Genomic DNA, 17237 nt, shown 5'->3' on the forward strand with positions numbered 1-17237 from the left:
TTTTATTATTATTATTATTATTTTATTTTATTTTTTTACTATTTAATTTGTAAAAATGTGTATACGCACACACACACACACACACACACGTAGGAAAATATTTAGTATACACATCCAGAAATGCATACACTATTATATATTGTACATATATTTATTAGTTTCAGGTTGGCCATTCTTGTATTTTGCTCGTTTGCACATCTCTGTTGCTTGTGGGGCTCGCACACAAGAATTTCACTCGCATGTGCTGTGCCAGTGTGCCTGCACATGTGATGTGACAATAAAAAGTGATTTGATTTGATTTGATTTAAAATACTCAAAGTAACTTGAATGGTAACAGGACACAGAAGAAGGAATAATAATATCCCGTCTTCCACTAATGGCAGAAAAATTGTTTGAAAACGCAGACCAACTTTTTAAAAGTGTATCTGAACTCTGCACATCACTTCCACATAAAGCCAGTGGAAAAGAAAGGAGTTTTGTTTTAACTCATTTCACCTCTGTCCTGCCAGTTACGTCTGGATGCCTTAAGTGTTTCCCTCCCTGGGGTTCAGAAACAGCAACATCCCTTCTGTGGGTCTCCCTGTCTTAGCTACACTCAGTTCCCCTGTGAGTGCTAGTGCACTAGGTACAGTAGGAAGTCCTAGCATTTCAAACAGGCCATGTGTGTCTGCTATCTGACAGCAGCGCTGATCCGGCCCCTATGAGTGAGATTGATAGGGCCTGTGATCAGGGACGCCGCGCTCCCTCCATCGCCGGCGAGATGGATCACATCACACTGCCGTCTCCTCTGCTTCCAGGATAAATGAACTGAGGGGGAATCTATCACTCCCCACGAAAGAGAGGGAGAGAGATCGGGGGACAGAATACCTTACAGAGATACTGAGGAGGATGCAGAAGTAGGAAGTGTAGGAAAAAAGGTGGGAAGTACAAAAAAAGCCCAAAACTGAGACAGAGGGAATAGTGCAAGGAATAAAAAGTGATTTGGGCCGAGGCAGAAAAGGGAAGTGGAGGAAAAAAAGGTTGTATGATGGCGACTGCCCCAGCGGCCTGCTGCTAGGTCAGCCCCCTTCCTTGCCCCCAGTCCCCTCACAGGTTAGGTGTTAGGGTGTGGGCTTTTTTTGTGCTCGGCTGTCAGCCAGCTATTTGTCACGGTGAGCGATCTGATGCTCTGCTGAATCAATCACACAGGAGCGCTGTGGGTTGCGCGTGCTATATACATGTGTCTGAACATGAAATCGTGTTTGTGCGTATAAATACATGAATATATGTGCATGGAGGCACAAAGCCGCGAAAAGAAGCACATTGCTCTCAACAGGAGGCCATAGCGGACATGCTCTGCTCTTACTTGCACCGGGAAAAGAAATGCATTAGGTCTAGAACAGGTGTTCTCGAACTTCTTCTTCTTTTTTTATTATACTTTCCAGTGGTCACAATCATTACTCAGCCCCTAGACTCCCCTCTTGCTCATTTGGCCTGGCATAAATTAGTCTTTGTCATGGCTGATTGGGAATAGGCACCTTATTGCATTAGGCCATGGCTTATTAAGCAAATGCTCTTAAGACAGGCCTTGCTTAACTGGGTGACAGCTTCTCAATTAGGTCGTCTGTGAAAAATACCCAAGCTAATTGCCCACAAACGTGAGGCTGAGAATCGGATTAGAACTTATTTTGTTTGACTTGTGTGGACATATTTTCCTTTGAGTTGACAGGTGTCATGGAGCTCAAAGTGGCTGTGCATGCATCAGTGAGTGCTGAAGCATTTGTAGTTATTTAGAAGCCCCCCCCCCCCTTCCCCCCTTTTTCTATTTTTTGTGTGTGCGCTCGCGTAAGACAGTGCACTTCAGAGTGTGTTTATGCATGTGTGTGAAGAGATAACTGACACTTTCTGCCTTTGCCGGATATAGTGCTCATGAGATCCCCTTCTTCTCCTCTCCGGTTGAAATGACAGCTTCAAAAACCTTTCCTCAATGATAATAAGTGACTGATTGGTGAGTCCTTAACTTCCTCTGCCTCCTCCAATAATCCCAACATGGCTCTCAAGTGGCTCTAGGCTGTCTTTATGAGTGCCTGCTTGCGTACTTTATGATTGCCTGATGTGAAAATGGCAACGGTGGTATGAGGGGGTAATTTGTCGGAACCCAACAAAGAAATGTTGTAACAATTAATCACGGGGTGAATACAGAAGAACGTGGTACAGTAATTATGTTCATTAAGTGGCGAGCACAAGAGCAATTATCTGGCATCAGCTTGGGTTGTTACAGTCATGTCAGGCCGAGATGTTGTAATAACTCACTGCTTTCAAAGGGTTATCCCCTCTCATTTAATACCGTGCGATCAGCAAGAAAACGTATGTGTATCCAGTTTGGAGCAGGATGGCCACAGTTTTGTCACGTGGTTGAGAAGATATGCTGCTATATGCCCTTGAGTTTGTATACAAATCCAGTGAACTGTGCATCATTACTAATAAATAGACTCTGAATGTGACTAATTGCTTCTCCTTCATCTCCATAAGAGAAATGCATTGTTGTTATACAATAGATGTAGTGTAACGGCAATTTGAACCACTTTCACTCCAAGTACGTGCAGTTGAGTTGTGTTTATTGCAAAGAGTGCCCCTTTGTTAAAAAAAAAAAAAAAAAGTAAAAATACTTGAAAAATGAAATATTCCAGCTGGTGGAATGTTTTATTCCTTGCTGTGGGAATTTTTCCTTGCTGTTGCTGTTTAAATCCACTTTGAATCAACACCTGTTTAGATTCCTTCATCAGCTGATACAGTGTGCACTACTTATTGAGATACAGCTGAACACTTTGTCTAACATCTGCCTCAACTCCGCTATCTAATACCACCACATTCTTTTTAAGGTCCTTACTGTATAATTTTTATATGTTTTATTTATTTGAATCGTTTTTTTCAGGCTTCAGGCTGCTGTAACACGGTAATTTCCCAACTTTGAGGTTTAATAAAGTATTTTTTGTGCTAGTTTATTTTAATCTTTGTCTTCTTATCTCCTTCTCCCTTTCTTTTTCTTCTTTTTTTCACCTTATTCACCTTCTTGATGGGACAATGAAAGGACTATCACCTTGAGGTTAGATTTTGGTGTCCCCCAAAACTAATTCAGGTCAAACTACTGTGCCAAACAGCATGACTCCATTAGACAGATGATTTTTAAAATACCATGCAGGAACTTGTATACGCATTTGTTCATAAATGGCATCTAAAATCTAAATAAATTTTTATTAGATAAATAATCAGTGCATTACAAATTGCGATTTGGTGAATACTTTTTTCTCCTGTCACTTTTACATGAATGGTTGCTCTGTTAGGGAAATGATGTCAACAGGCGTGATGTGAGGGAATAGAAAATGATATCATGCAAGAGTTGAGACCTGATTAGTTAAAAATGGATACTGGTGAATAGAAATTCCAGTTTTTCATGAAAGACATTCATGATGTAGACACAAAAACCCATTAAAAGAAATAAGTCTGCTTAAAGGAAAAGTTGAATACTACACGTTCTCTGCCCTGTAGTGTGCGAAGTGGGCATGACTGGTTGTGATGTAGGGAAAGGAGCTATTCAGCAAACTGACAAGCATATTCCTTTAGTATCATACTGTATTAAATAGTTCCGAGTGTGGCACAGAGATAAGAGTTGTTGTCGACAGAAAACAGAGTTATGACTCATTTCTGTTCTCTCCTAAACAAATAGAAAAAAAGATGAGTTACCACCACACCTGCAGGAAAAAAACAACAAAAAAACCCACCTCACTACACCTGTATGAAACTCCTAGCGATGCTTGACTGATGTATACCTACTCCCCATCTGACTTACAGTGAAAGAGACCTGCAAGCCCCAGTGAATCTTTAAACAACGGGCTAAAACTTAAATCCTTACTCACAAATCCCAGCCTTGTAGATACAAAACCTGGAAATAGCATCGGACTAATTAAGCTGATTGGCTCTGTCTGTCCTGAAAGAAGGGCGGCCTGCCAATCAAACATGGATGTTTCTGCTGTAACAAACTCTGGCAACATTTTTTCTTCTCCACTTGAAGCCGGGGGAAGAATCAACCTGACAGTGGAGCGTGTGATTGGACAGAACAGTGCAGGCTGTAGCTGTCAATCAGTCAGTGAGGAGTTGAGTATTTCTGACCCTTCTCACCACGCTGCACACCTCTGAAGCTTCCAGGCATGAAAATAATAGATGCTTAGAATAAGGACTCCCAGTGTAATTATACAAACCTGCAGAAGAAGCGCAGTTCTCCACATTGTGAACACATTGTGCGCTCAGTTCTTTTCTGACATACTCTCTCCTCTTTCTGTGGTTGAGAAAACATCTGCAGGTATCTGTGCTCTCGAGGAGGGCAAGGCAAGAGAAAGATAAATAGCGTGGGCTTTTTATCACCAAAGCCCTCTTGCAAACAGACAATAGCCACACAGGTCTTATTTTAGTCACTGTCTTCTTTGGCTGCCAACAGTCTCAAGCTCCCTCTCTCCCATTTCCCTTTTATTTTCTTGTGTTTTTCCTTGGGCACAGTTTTCTCTCCCTCTCTTCCCTTTTCTTCCCTTCTCTCTCAATTGCAAGCCTATTTGGAACATGTTTGTTTTCACGCTTTCTCCTCTCGTTCTCAATCTCTCCCTCCCGCTCATTTCCTCTTGCCTTCCCCACCTCCCTCTTCTCCTTCATGTGTGTTTGTGTGTGTGTGTGTGTGTGTGTGCTGTACATCCATCGATGGATGCGAGGCGTGTATAACCTCAGGTAAGCTCAATGAAGCAGCCTGACTAGCCAGTGTGTCTGTGGGAGGCTCTGGCTCATCTCTGCCTGCATCCCTGTAGCCTTAATCTGTGACAGACCATTTCATAATCACAGCCAAGGGGGCTTCTCTCTCTCTCTCTCTCTGTGGCTCTCGCTCCTCCTCCTCCTCCACCTCCTCCTCTTCTTCTTCTTCTCCTTCTTATTCCTGTGCTCCTCATCTCCCTCTCTGCCTCTTCCTTCTTCTCTTTCTTCCTCTCCCAAAGTGCAATAATTCACAGGCATGCACCCTCCCACAGGCGGATTAGCAGGCGGCGTGCTCGTCCTACATAATCGCAGCACAATGAGCCCATACGTGCTGCCGCCACAGCCACGCCATAGGGCACAATGCATCTGTGCCGTCCCCCCCGCACCAAATGACATGGGACAAAATGGACCCCATCTAGCTTCCACCACCTTCGGTGCAGGCAGGCCAGCAAGGAATCAGCGTTCCTATTTGGTCCCCTGTGGACTAAATTGGAACTGGATGCATTAATGAAGAAAGACGTACTTTTACAAACTCTTTGTGTTTCACTTGAAGTCACTTCTTACTAGAGTCACGTGTCAATAGTTAGATTCTTAGACCTTGCCAGTCAGACTCTGAATTAGTTTGTGTCTCCATGTGTTGATAAGTTTGTTACAAGTAAAAAAAAAAAAGGCAAGGAAACAATTTTGGTGGGCATTGTTTTGGATTTCACATATGACAATTCAGCGAACACACTTGACTGCACTGAGCTTGCCTCTAAATTCTTCCGTGAGCCCATCTGACTACACTGTGTAACATTAACATATTGTAAAAAAGGAACAAGCGTCTTATGATTCATTTTCATTGTCAGAATAATAGCTGAGCCGATTAGCAGCATTGTTGCCATTGGAGAGGCAAAACATCATTACGCTCCTCAATCTGTTTGAGTAATTAAACCATTTGGGAGAATAATTTCATGTGTTTGCTGATTCAGTCAGAGGAGGGAAAAAAACTGCTGTGGAGCACTGCAGCTATATGTAATGTTACATTTATGTATTAGCTTTAAAGGGCTTAAGTGTGAAGCTGTGCACAACTGCTCTGGTAACGGAATGTCAAATAGGATCCATCGCTCCATTCCAATGCGTTTCATATAATACTATAATGAAAGGCAAGGATTTATACCGCATTAGTATCAAGCTCCATCAGATTTAAAGCCATAAATCCATTCTATATCCTCCAAGTTTTCCTCTAACATTTTCCGGGCGCTTAATTTAATTTTCTCTGAAAGTGCCAGGCAACCGCTGTTCTTTGGTGTCAGGTGAATGAAATAATTTGCACATACTTTGTGCCTAAACTGTGGAAATCCAGAAGGCAATTGCTTGCTTTGCTATATCACACAAACACACCAGATCTCCTTTTTCCTGATGCTCTGTTGTTGAAAATGTGCTATTAGGCTTACTTTCAAAGTGTGCAGCTGGAATAACTGTGACTATCCTATTTGATTTATCCAGCTTCATCTAAACCACATCTGCTGTGGTACTTCTGTAAAAGCCATTCTCTGTCTTTCACATTCATTCTATAGCATGAGACATACATTAATCTCTCTTTCAGCAGGGTCCAAATCAGACCGGTACAGGTTTCTTGAAGACTTGGCCTGTATGTAAAACACAGACACATTCAGCGTGGTATAGCTTCCTCTCCTCCTCTTATCCCTTTCTATTTTGCCAGCTCAGCACAAGCCCACACTGCGGTAATCCCTCACAAGTCAGGACAAAATGAGGGACACAGGGTGGGTTGCAGCTGGAACATGCACGGCCATGCATAAGAGATCTCTTAGATTCTGCCCCTACCTTAGCTTACCGACTGACGGAGAATGAATTAGCAATTAGGCAAACCATGTGGCCCAGTGTGTAAGCGCTTTCTACGGTGTGGGACTTTTCATGCATGCAGGTTTAAACACAAAGGACTTCATTAAAAGTATCACAGCCCGATGATGCTCGCTATATGTAATCCACATGCATGTTCACCCCTTTCTGCTTTGCAGCTCCAAACAGGGTTGCTAATGCTTATTTGTGTAGAGGTAGACGCTGAAATGCACAGCCATTAAGGACGCATGTATGGTTTGAAGATGTGCACATTAACATTTAAACACATAAGCACTGTTTCGCATGGATATTGATGAAATATTTCTAAGAACCCTAACAAATCTTCTCTTTTTTTAATAACAATTATAGTTCTAGTGTCAAATCTGTAAATTAGTAAAGGCAACGTTGACAGGGTCAGTGTGGCCACTTATAGGATAGTGCTGTACATGCATATTAGCTAGGTTAGCTAGCCTTTGTACTAACAAAATAAAAGAACATCCAGTTTAGAAGTACAGTATATGCAAGTCATAAGAGTTAATCTTGTAGGTTGGTGCGGCTAAACATCGGTAATGTTATGCTGCTGTTGTCTCACTTTTTGGTTTTGCTCGTCTCTCTCGCTTTCTCTCTCCCTCCCTCGCTCATGTCAGTCTGCTGATTTATGGCTCTGTTTAAGTGAAGGCCACACGTATCTCCAGACGCTGCTATTTGTTTCAGCTCGGCTTCATTTTTCCACTCTACCCCCTTTGAAGGCAGCGAGGAACTAACAAAAATTAACCCTTGGCTCTTACGCACGCAGCAAAGTAGGTTTTGTGGCTCTTCCCAGGGTTGTAGCTGCATCAGGGAGCTTGACAGGGCTGCACGGCAACTCCTTGGTTGCTCTGACAAAGCGCCTAGTAGGCCCGGTCCTCTGCTTTTATTGTCAGGAGTGCGTCGGAGATGTAGAAAAATGACATGCCACAAGGATGCCATTAATAATGCTCACACACACGTTTTTCTTGACGTGGGGAAAAATGGCCGACGTCACAAGGCCCTTTTATCAGCCTAATTTCATAAGAGGATTTCATGTCTGAGCAGGGAAAAGTGGCTATTTTTCCTCTTCTTTTATCTTGTAAACAGCCATTACTTGGAGAGGTATACAGGCCTGCTCTGGCAGTAAGTGGATATGAATTTCAAGACCAAACCATCCTTTTATATCAGCCACTCTCACAAACACTTTGACATAATCGTGACATCAGATAGGCCTTACTTGTTTTTTTTTTTAAACTGCACTTGAATTCTAGCCGTGCCATAATTCAATGCATTTTCTTGATGAGACTTTTTTCCCTTCCTTTTGGTGATACTGAAAATTAGTTCTTATTGATTTTTCCAGCAAACTAAAGCAATTGTTTGACTAAATCAAAGAGGCAGCTGGAGCCACAATTACATATTGTGAGTGTGATTGTGTTGCCATTGATTCTAAATGTCTAAAGCACTGAGAGGGATGTGTCTGAGTTGGCTTTAGGTAGTATTGTGGCTGTTAGTTTCTTCTGCTATGCAGTATTATACTATATTTGCACTTCTTCTTGTGCTTTTCTCATCTGTACCTTTTTGTAGGATGGTATGGAGGAAGCTGTTGTTTACCAAGATAAGCTGCCCATTGTCTCTGGTGGGAATTCCCTGTGGGAAAGAGTGCCACGGGAACACGACTTCAGCATGGCATGAGAAACTAACCGCAGAGCTGCTAGACTCACGTGGTGGGGCTTCTGTCTATCCACTGGGATCTGGTGCCAGGGGTAAGATGTCATCCCCTGGGACAGCGAGAGATGATAAGATAGAGACAACAAAAGGGAGAACGGGAAAGACTGGCACAAAAAGAAGAGAAAAGGGGACGGATAACACATGACAGTAAAAGGAAAATCAGTATAACTGGCAGGTAGGAGCGGACAACTATAACAAATTTAGATTAAAAAAAAAAGGGAGATAGAAATAGATGATTAACTGAAGAAGAAAATCAATGACAGGACTGGAATTAATCTTTATTTACTTGGCATGTTTAACTAATATAGGACAACAACAGTAGAGAGAGGAAAAGAGATGGACAGGGATACATCAGAATGGAATAAGAACCAAAACGCCAGTCTAAAATATTCCACTCCCCCTCCCATCATTTCTAAAACAAGGCTTCCTGTTGTATGACCTAACCCTCTTGCACAATAGAGTTAGCTAGAGCCTGGCTATGCCTGGGGCTGGAGTAGAAGGTGTACCCCAGCTCAGGTGTGTTGGTAGTAGACGCAGGGCACTGACATTGTGGGTTAGTCTCCTGTCTGGATGCAACTTGACAGCAACAATGCTTGCAGGGCCCAGTTGGCAGGTTTGGTGCTAAGGGCCTTATAGTGAACCCGAAGTGCACAGGACTCAAAGGGGATAAAAGCGCACGAAACATAACTGAGTCACATCTCAAGTCAAACAGGATGAACTGTTGGTCAATCACTGTCAGTCCCCGTTGCTCTGCCGATTCATAATGACAGCAACAGACAGCCTAGTAGACTGCGTGTGCTCAGTTTTGAAATTAAATTCAGGTAGCGTTATTAGAGCGAAATTGTCTACTTACTTTTGTATGACATACACCAGTGGCAGTCATAGAATCACATTACCATACCCTTGTTTGTTACTGCGCTTTTTTCCTTTCCCAGTTCACAAATGAAAATCACACTTGTTTTTTGAAGATGGAGATTTAATGGCTTTGCGTAGTTTAGCAGCATTGCACTACTTTGGAAGAGGTTGAAATGCCATTGGTTAAGATAATGGAAGAGAGAGATGTAAAGTTCAGTGGAAGAGAGCCTAATGCCTTCTTAAGGTGAGCCATTTTAGCACGCAACCACATTTGTATACGTCTGTGTATTTACCCGCAAAGGGAGGGAGGTGACCTTTCCATGTGGAGATGGCGTCTGCATGGAAACGCTGCTTGCTGCATCCTAATGGCCACCTAGGGCCAACTCGCCTCCACGTCTGTCCTGATATTTGCCTAAACGTGGGGTGGGTGAAAGTTTTTTTTTTCTTACCCCTCCCAGAAATATTTACTGAGAATTACTAGTCAACAGAAGTGAGGAGAGAGGAGTGAGTAGATGGGAATGAGTGTTATAAGGTAAATGTGGTATTAGGCATTCTGTGAATCTGTTAAAGTTAACAATGTTTACAGTGTATTAATTGGAGCTATAGTAGCAAGTGCTACTTGTTTAGTTTAGTGGAAAGATACAACAATGTATGCACAACTGTGTTTATGCACAGCTGAGTGAACTCATTTCCAAGGTTATATAACCACTATTGCTGTATTGGCAAGTTTACATACATTAGTAAACTATAACTGAGCACACAGTCAAATATTAGGCTGATGAATTGGTTTGTACCTCCTACCTGAACATCGTGCCACTAGTTTCATGTCCCTCTCGCCCTGAATGTGTGCTCTCTCGCTCTCTCACATATTCTCAGGTGTTGAAGAATAACATGTAAAACGTGGTAATTTAATATAGATAATTTTATGTCCTATATTTCTAAAAAGGAAAACAAAAGAAAGTTTTCTAATCATGTTGCTGCAGATCTGCTAACAAAGGAAGGGTTTTGTCCAGTTAATATGTTAGAGTGCTTTAAATTTAGTAAGATAAAGGAAGTGCTGAGATTTTGCTGACATTATAATGCATAAACTTTAACAGGGCAGGAGCGTAGCAGATACTAAAATATTGTTCAATATCTTTTTTGCCTTTTAAAAACTATGAAAAGCTGGGCATGCGGATGCATGTCATTTCCTGTTTGAGGAAATGCAGTATTCATATAAATGAATGATGTATAAAATTCTGTTATATAACTGCCATCAGTGCACTATTTCACCATTTTAACAATTCTGAAAAATGATGATACTGTTTTATCTTTAATAATTAGTGTAGATTAGAGAAACTGACTGAATTTATTGGACTTCTTATGGAATATTTTCTCGCATGTTGCTCATTGCATGAGTTTGTCATGAAACAACAAACAACGGGTGAACATACCTGAAATATGACTGTTGCTTGTGTTTTATTGGCTGTCTTGCATAACACATGCTTTATTGATGATTCGATCTTTTAACGCATGTGAGCAAGATGTAACTTAATTATGTGGGATTGTGGGAAATTTGGATCATTCTGTTTTTCTCACGTGGACAGTTGAAGTGCGATGCCTGTAACTCGTGTGCATCGTATATTAGTTCACGTGTATTTCTTTTTTTTTTTTTAATTTCTTAAACTAAAAAGTTAAATCACAAAAGTTAAATTATGGTGTGTGACTAGTTGTTGTTTCAAATGACAGAAGAGAAGTTTACAAACTGACCAACATGCTCAGCAGAGTAAGACTGACACGCTATCATTAGTAATGCTGCCCTGAGTGAGGGTTAAGGCAGAGGTCTCCCAGTCAACATGGCTCCCTGCCTCTAGCTGCTCTGCAGATCATTAGGAAAATGAACGACTGGAGAACTGTGTGTGTGTGTGTGTGTGTGTGTGTGTGTGTGTGTGTGTGTGTGTGTGTGTGTGTGTGTGTTTGTGTGAGAGAGAGAGAGAGAGAGAAAGATTTCTGTGCCACTGGGCTATGGACAGCCTGATTACTCTGCCCCGTCTCCTACTTACCTGCCTGCCCACTGACTTACCCTCAGCATACTAACTCCCTCAAGTTCCTTCCTCGCTCACGACACACATAGACACACACAGACACACACGGTAAGGAATCACAAATGCATTAATTTGTCAAGATTATTTTCTGCAAAACTTCTGAATGTATCACATCTTGACAGATTAGCCTAGGCCAGTAAATCTGTTCCTCGGGGTATCTATGTGCCTTTGGAAAAAAAGAAAAATCATTTGGCGCACGAAACCCTTACCTCCAGTCTTTCACCTGTGTTCATATCTGTTGTATATTTGGAAGAAAATGGCACAGATGTATTTAAAGTAAATAAATGACTGGAGCAACAATCCTGAAAGGTGAAAAAAAAGTTATTGATGTCAGAGGGACAACTTGGAGTAGGGGGCTAGACATTTTTCACTGCTGTATGGGGGACCGGTGTAAGCTATCCCCACTGGCAAACTGAGGATGAAGGCAATGTAATGCATTAAGCTACCAGCTCTAACTTTATTTCAAAAGTAAAAATATTGTTTGGAAAAATGTAGATAAATGCTGCATGCATTTAAATCTCCAAACAGAGCAGGAAAAATGCATGTCCTTTTTGCTACCTTTGTAGAAATTGCAGAAGTATCTTTGTATCTATTCTGTAATTTAAGGCGCCGGATTACAAACCCTCATCTTCTTCCTCTATGTTTATTTTTCTAAAGAGTACAAAGCAATCGAGTTGTCTTCTTTTTATAAATTCCCATCATTCCTTATTTTGGAACGCAAACAAATTCACACATTGCTGTTCACACATTAATTATGCAGTTAGAGAAAAAGCTGTAATGGTGGAAGGGAAGGAAGGTGAAAATGAGGAATTCAGTTTCTTGTCTTCCCTTATTGAATATTCATATAAGATCAATTTTTTTGATGCTTTCGGGCATTGTTTGTTCCAGGGCGGAGCATTCACTTCCTATTTGCGAAGCTGTTAGGTCCCAGGAAATGGGTGAATCTGATTTGGTGAGAGGGGAAAGGTGTCTGTACTCTTAGGTTGACACATGTGAGGTGTCTGTGGCAGATTGTGTTAGATTTTTAAAGGGCGGTTTGATCCCCAGTGCTTCTCCTCTCCTACCCGAATTGTACCCACAAAATACCTGCCTAAATTTCATTTGATTTTTAATATAAAACCTATTGTCGGTGCTAGGGGGATGTTGATTTTCTCTGACACTCAATTCGGTGCATGTCTCACGACCACTTTTGTTGCTCTTTCTAGTTACCTGTCATAATTTTTCTCTTGGAGATTTGCACAGTTTGTTTCACCTCCGAGATATTTGAGAGCACTTAAAGATAATTATTGCCAAATGATGCTCTAATGAGGGGAACAACTGTCCTCGAGTCTTTGCTTGAGAGCTCGGCCTGCTTGCAGTTACGCTGCTTTTTTAGGCTTCATTTTGTTTCCCTGTTTGACAGTGTCAGACTTTCTATAGATGTTGCCTCAATCTGACGCATGCCATAATAATTGGCCGAGCGCAGGAGATGCAAATTGCCAAGGAGTTATTAAAATGCACCTTAAAGGGGTTAGAAATGTCTGTTCGCGAGTCAAATTACCATTTTGCCTCTCTTTGAGTCTTCCTTTTTTTTGTAAACCTCTCTTAAACTTCTTGCGCTCTTGGAAGAGGTCAGACACAGCCCTTCATTTGTGGAGGAGGATTTTCGTCTCCTGTGGAAAATTGCAAGGCATTTAGAGCTATCGGAGAGGGTCAGGGACCTTTCCTTTAATTTCCCTTTATCTTCTCTACCATGCTGCACGACCCCAAGCACATCACAGTACTGATGTCTGGCCTGTCTCTATGCATGATGTTTATTTGTGTACCTGTTTTTTCCTCTCAATCAAACAGGATGGAATTTTATTGGCCTGTTCCTTTAAGATATTTGGATCATTTTTGTCTTTTCCGAGTGTTTTAATATAATACAAGATTATTGTTTAATTCAAATCACAAATGTTACCTTTTATTGTTAATTCTTGTGAATTCAATTTTAGATTTGGTGACGGGATCAATGTTAAGTGGGCTGAGGTGATGCATTTGCCTGGAGAGGCTTCCTGCAGGTGAAGCTTGTATATCTGCCTGAACCTCCACGAGAATATTAATGACTTCGGTCGATTGTTTCTTTCTACAAGCTGCCGTCTTGTGCTGCTGTGTGTCTGTTTGGTGTCTTGAAAAGCCACGGTTTCTACGGGAACACAGATATCGTCACTGGTCAGAGGTGAGTGGCAGTTGTTTCTCATCAGTGACATAACGGGATAGTAGCAGGTACAGAAGCTCTCTCAGAAGCTTTACAAGAGGATGTTAGCACAGACATTTTCCCCAGTAATCCGTAGCTGAGACTCGCAAGCAGGGGACTGGAACTAATGAAGACAACAATTCAATTATGAGCTCAATTAATGCCAGTGCCTGGAAGCACAGATCACAGATGAACTGAGCTGCTAGCCCTAGATATTGTGGTCTACTGTTGCAGGCGAACAACACACCGAGAGATTGAAATTCTCCCTCAGTCCCTTGGCTTAGCAGTCATGGCTGTCTCCACTTTAAAATGGCTTTATGGGCTCATGAGAGGCACCTAAGAGTGTGCCTCAAATCTGTGCCTTTGTGCCTTCGTGTAGGGTCATAAGGACCTGAATTGACTATGTCTAGCTATCGCTTCTTAAGTATTACTCTGTTAATGCCATTCTCTCTTGAGGTTCATCTCCAGCTGCACGATATTTGACCGAGCAAAACAAAAATTCCAATTTAGGCTGATTTTCCTTTGATTCTTTCTTTGGCTCATATTGATTTCGTACAACTTGTTATGTTCTGTTTCTTCTCTGTTTTGTTTTTGGATAAATCCATGTTGTTTACAGTGTGCAATGACCCACGGGGCATCAAGATTATTCTTAACCCTTCTTTTCTCACTGTGGTTTTGTGGTGTATTGATAGGTAGCCAAGTTTGCTTATAATTAAGTCCCTACCATACCACAAATGGGACTCAGACCGGACCTCTTGGCCCAATTAAAACAAATCTTCCTACTTCAGGACCACCTGCTTTGTTATATCTATATATACGCACACACAGACAGACACATTATATATATGTGTGTGTGTGTGTATGTAGAAGTGAATTAGTTTGATAATGAATGTATTAGTTTGATAAAGAGGGTTACGGTATTTAGCTATTAATGCAGGTTGATACATGATGCTTGCATCCTCATGATGCAAAGCAGCTCTGGATTATCACAGAATATTACATCCTACTATAAAGCACCTTTTTACCCAAAGGGAAATGTTCCACACTGATTAAAGATTAAACATGGAGGAAAAAAAACAGGAGCTTTGCAAAAAGGAAAAAAAAAACCTAATTATTTCTCTAGAAGTAAAATAAAATGGTTAAGCCACTGGGGAGTTGGGTCTAATTATTTCATTTATCCGTAAAGGGCCTCATGAGGATGTTTCCTTCCTTTACTTTAATTTTTCTCCTCTTTTACACCTTTAGCAGTCTTCCATTGTTGCATTATATTACATTACATTATTCTTTCTCTGGTTTCATCTTTGCTGAACACGTCGAGGATGATAATTGATCTGCATGCATGCACTGGATTAGGAGACATTGATGGTAATTTGTTAAGGTGACTGGGAGTAATTCAAACTGGTCCACAGTCCTCTGGGTCTCATTAGCTGAAGAAGGCTGAAGATATGCTCTGTAGACCTTTGCTAAAACCACTGGCAGAAAAACGGGCCATCTTTGTCCTTGATCATGCATTAATGCTTTCATTTACACAGCAGTGTTTGTTACACATTTGATAGCAATGTGTCAGAGAGTAAGTGAATACTGGTAACTGATCCGTAAATTTGCCCTCTTTACACAACTAACTATGAAAGTGCAAAATAACTTGAGGCTTTTCATGTCCAGCACTCTCTCTTACACGATTATAGAGATTGATGCGTACTGTGTTTTTGTCTCTTCTGCAAGCAATACAACCCTTTAAGTACTGGCGCTGTACTCGACTGAATTTACGCAACTGAATCTGATGTAGCCGTTGCTTTTTTTGTTTTCCTCAAACAGACTATCTGACAAACAGAAGAATTTCAGCTCTGATTGTTATCACATTAACAGGATCTTAGATCGCCACAGTAACTTCCACATTGTTTACTACACAAGAGGTACAAACATATGACTATAGGTGTACGTAGGTGTGTCCTGTTAAAAGTCTATTTTGTAAAAGCCGTGCTGCTCCTCTTCACCCGCAAAATCAGCTGTGTTGCGTGTTCAGACAATGGAACTGTTTTGGAGGTGAGGTTTAATATTGTTTCTGCTGCTAATGTTTGACTCATTACAGGCACCTGTGCTCTTCACTGACTAATTAACTGAACATGTATAGCCTACACACCTTCCTCAGTTCATTTGTACTATGCCCCGAAGAAGGCACACGCCGGTACGCGTGGGCATTTTTAATCGTAAAGCGCGAATATGTCAATATAATAAAGACATTTTAACCCTGAGCAGTGCTTTGATTCAAAGATTTTTTCTCTCCCCTTCTCTTTATGCATGGAAAATTTTAATGTTTATGCATTGCTTCAAACAAAAAGCACAGTTTTTCTCATAGCCTTTGTTGTCAGTAAAGCCAAAAGATATTCCCTTGCATGTGCTTCTGCAAGATTTTTACAAAGTAGTTGGTGTGAAAGCCAGTCGACACTCACTATGCACCTTGAAATGCTTAAATTGTATTTTTATATTTAGTTTGTAAAATGCAAATTTGCTTTTTTAAAATAAAAAATAGTATCCTATTTTGATATTGCTTCTGATTACTGTGCTTTGTTTGTCTACAGATATTGACTGCTACATCAGCACAGGGCCTAACTATGAACAAGCTCGGTCCTCCGTAGCTCAGGGCGGTTGTGTGGTTATGGCACCCAAAGCAAGGCTTCCCTAGTGAGGTGACAGAAGCAGCTAAGCCAGTAAACAACAATGACAGTAATCATATGTTTGTGGTGCTATGCTTCATCACCTGTCTAGCACCAAGGCTTGTTAAAGGACAAATGACTGTTAATAAAGAATATTCTTTCCCCTCATCTCTCCCTCTTCCTCTTCTCTCTGTCCCCCTTGTCAGTGTCCCTTTGCTCCCTGCAGCCCTGCCCCCACCTGGGGAGGCCAGGTTGCCAGGCCATGGGGCGGTGGGATTGGCCGGCTCCACGCTGAGATTGATTACCCCTCTAATCTTAGGACTGCCAGTGTGTCTCCAGGGCAAAAACTCTGGCTTGAATCCCCCTCTCTCTGCCTCAACTCCCACCCTTCCTCTGTCTCTGTACCTCTTCTCTACCTCGTCCTCCATCCCCTTCATCCCTCTGTCCCTGTGCTGCCAGAGGCACTGAGGGACGACACTAAGTCACAGCTTCAGACAGGGCCACTCGCTCGTACTGACTGCCTTGTTCGTCATATGTCACGGCAAATGGGGCTCCCGTGGACTCTGCCATGGACTTACAGTAAAAAAAAGAAAAAGACAAGGGGGGCTTGAGGATGAGGGGTGGAAGCTGCATGAGTTGGGCAATAGGTTAGAACAGAAAATGCCAATCCAACTAATACTCAAAGATCATTAAGAACTGCAGTCTTCTTCTGACAGTTGTGCAAATGTTGGAAAAACTAAGTGTATAGAACCTATACCCACTTGGTTTTGGGCGTTGATGCTCAGTGTTTTTTTGTTTTGTTTTTTTCTATATTCACGCCGCTGAGGGGTGCAGGTGATGACGTGGAACCCTTTCAATGTGCATTATCGCAGCATCAAGGACACAAGATTCATGACAACGTGTAAAGGTGACAATTGTGCTTGGTGATGGTAGGACCTGTCATCCAGATGCTAGTGAAATGAGCTCTCTTGCTGCTACTCCGGCTCTCACTGGATTTCGAAAGACTTCATATATGGCTGGGTGGTGACATTACCTTTCAAAATGTCAGTTTGGCATTCGGCTTCTCTTGTAAAA

The 17237-nt window shown here is 41.6% G+C and overlaps 1 long non-coding RNA gene across 1 annotated transcript in view; it reads left to right on the forward strand.

Annotated features, from left to right (window-relative positions):
• LOC146564007 (uncharacterized) overlaps window positions 1-16226 on the forward strand; it is a 66284-nt gene extending 50058 nt beyond the window's left edge. The window contains exon 3 of the long non-coding RNA XR_014894288.1: window positions 16089-16226. This is a non-coding gene — a long non-coding RNA (uncharacterized LOC146564007). The remainder of the gene's footprint in view (window positions 1-16088) is intronic.
• The last annotated feature ends 1011 nt before the right edge of the window (window positions 16227-17237 follow it).

The sequence above is a fragment of the Mchenga conophoros genome, linkage group LG11 (assembly GCF_057382185.1).
Source record: "Mchenga conophoros isolate Kocher_MC1m ecotype Shallow Benthic linkage group LG11, M_conophoros_male_GT1.1, whole genome shotgun sequence".
Taxonomy (NCBI): domain Eukaryota; kingdom Metazoa; phylum Chordata; class Actinopteri; order Cichliformes; family Cichlidae; genus Mchenga; species Mchenga conophoros.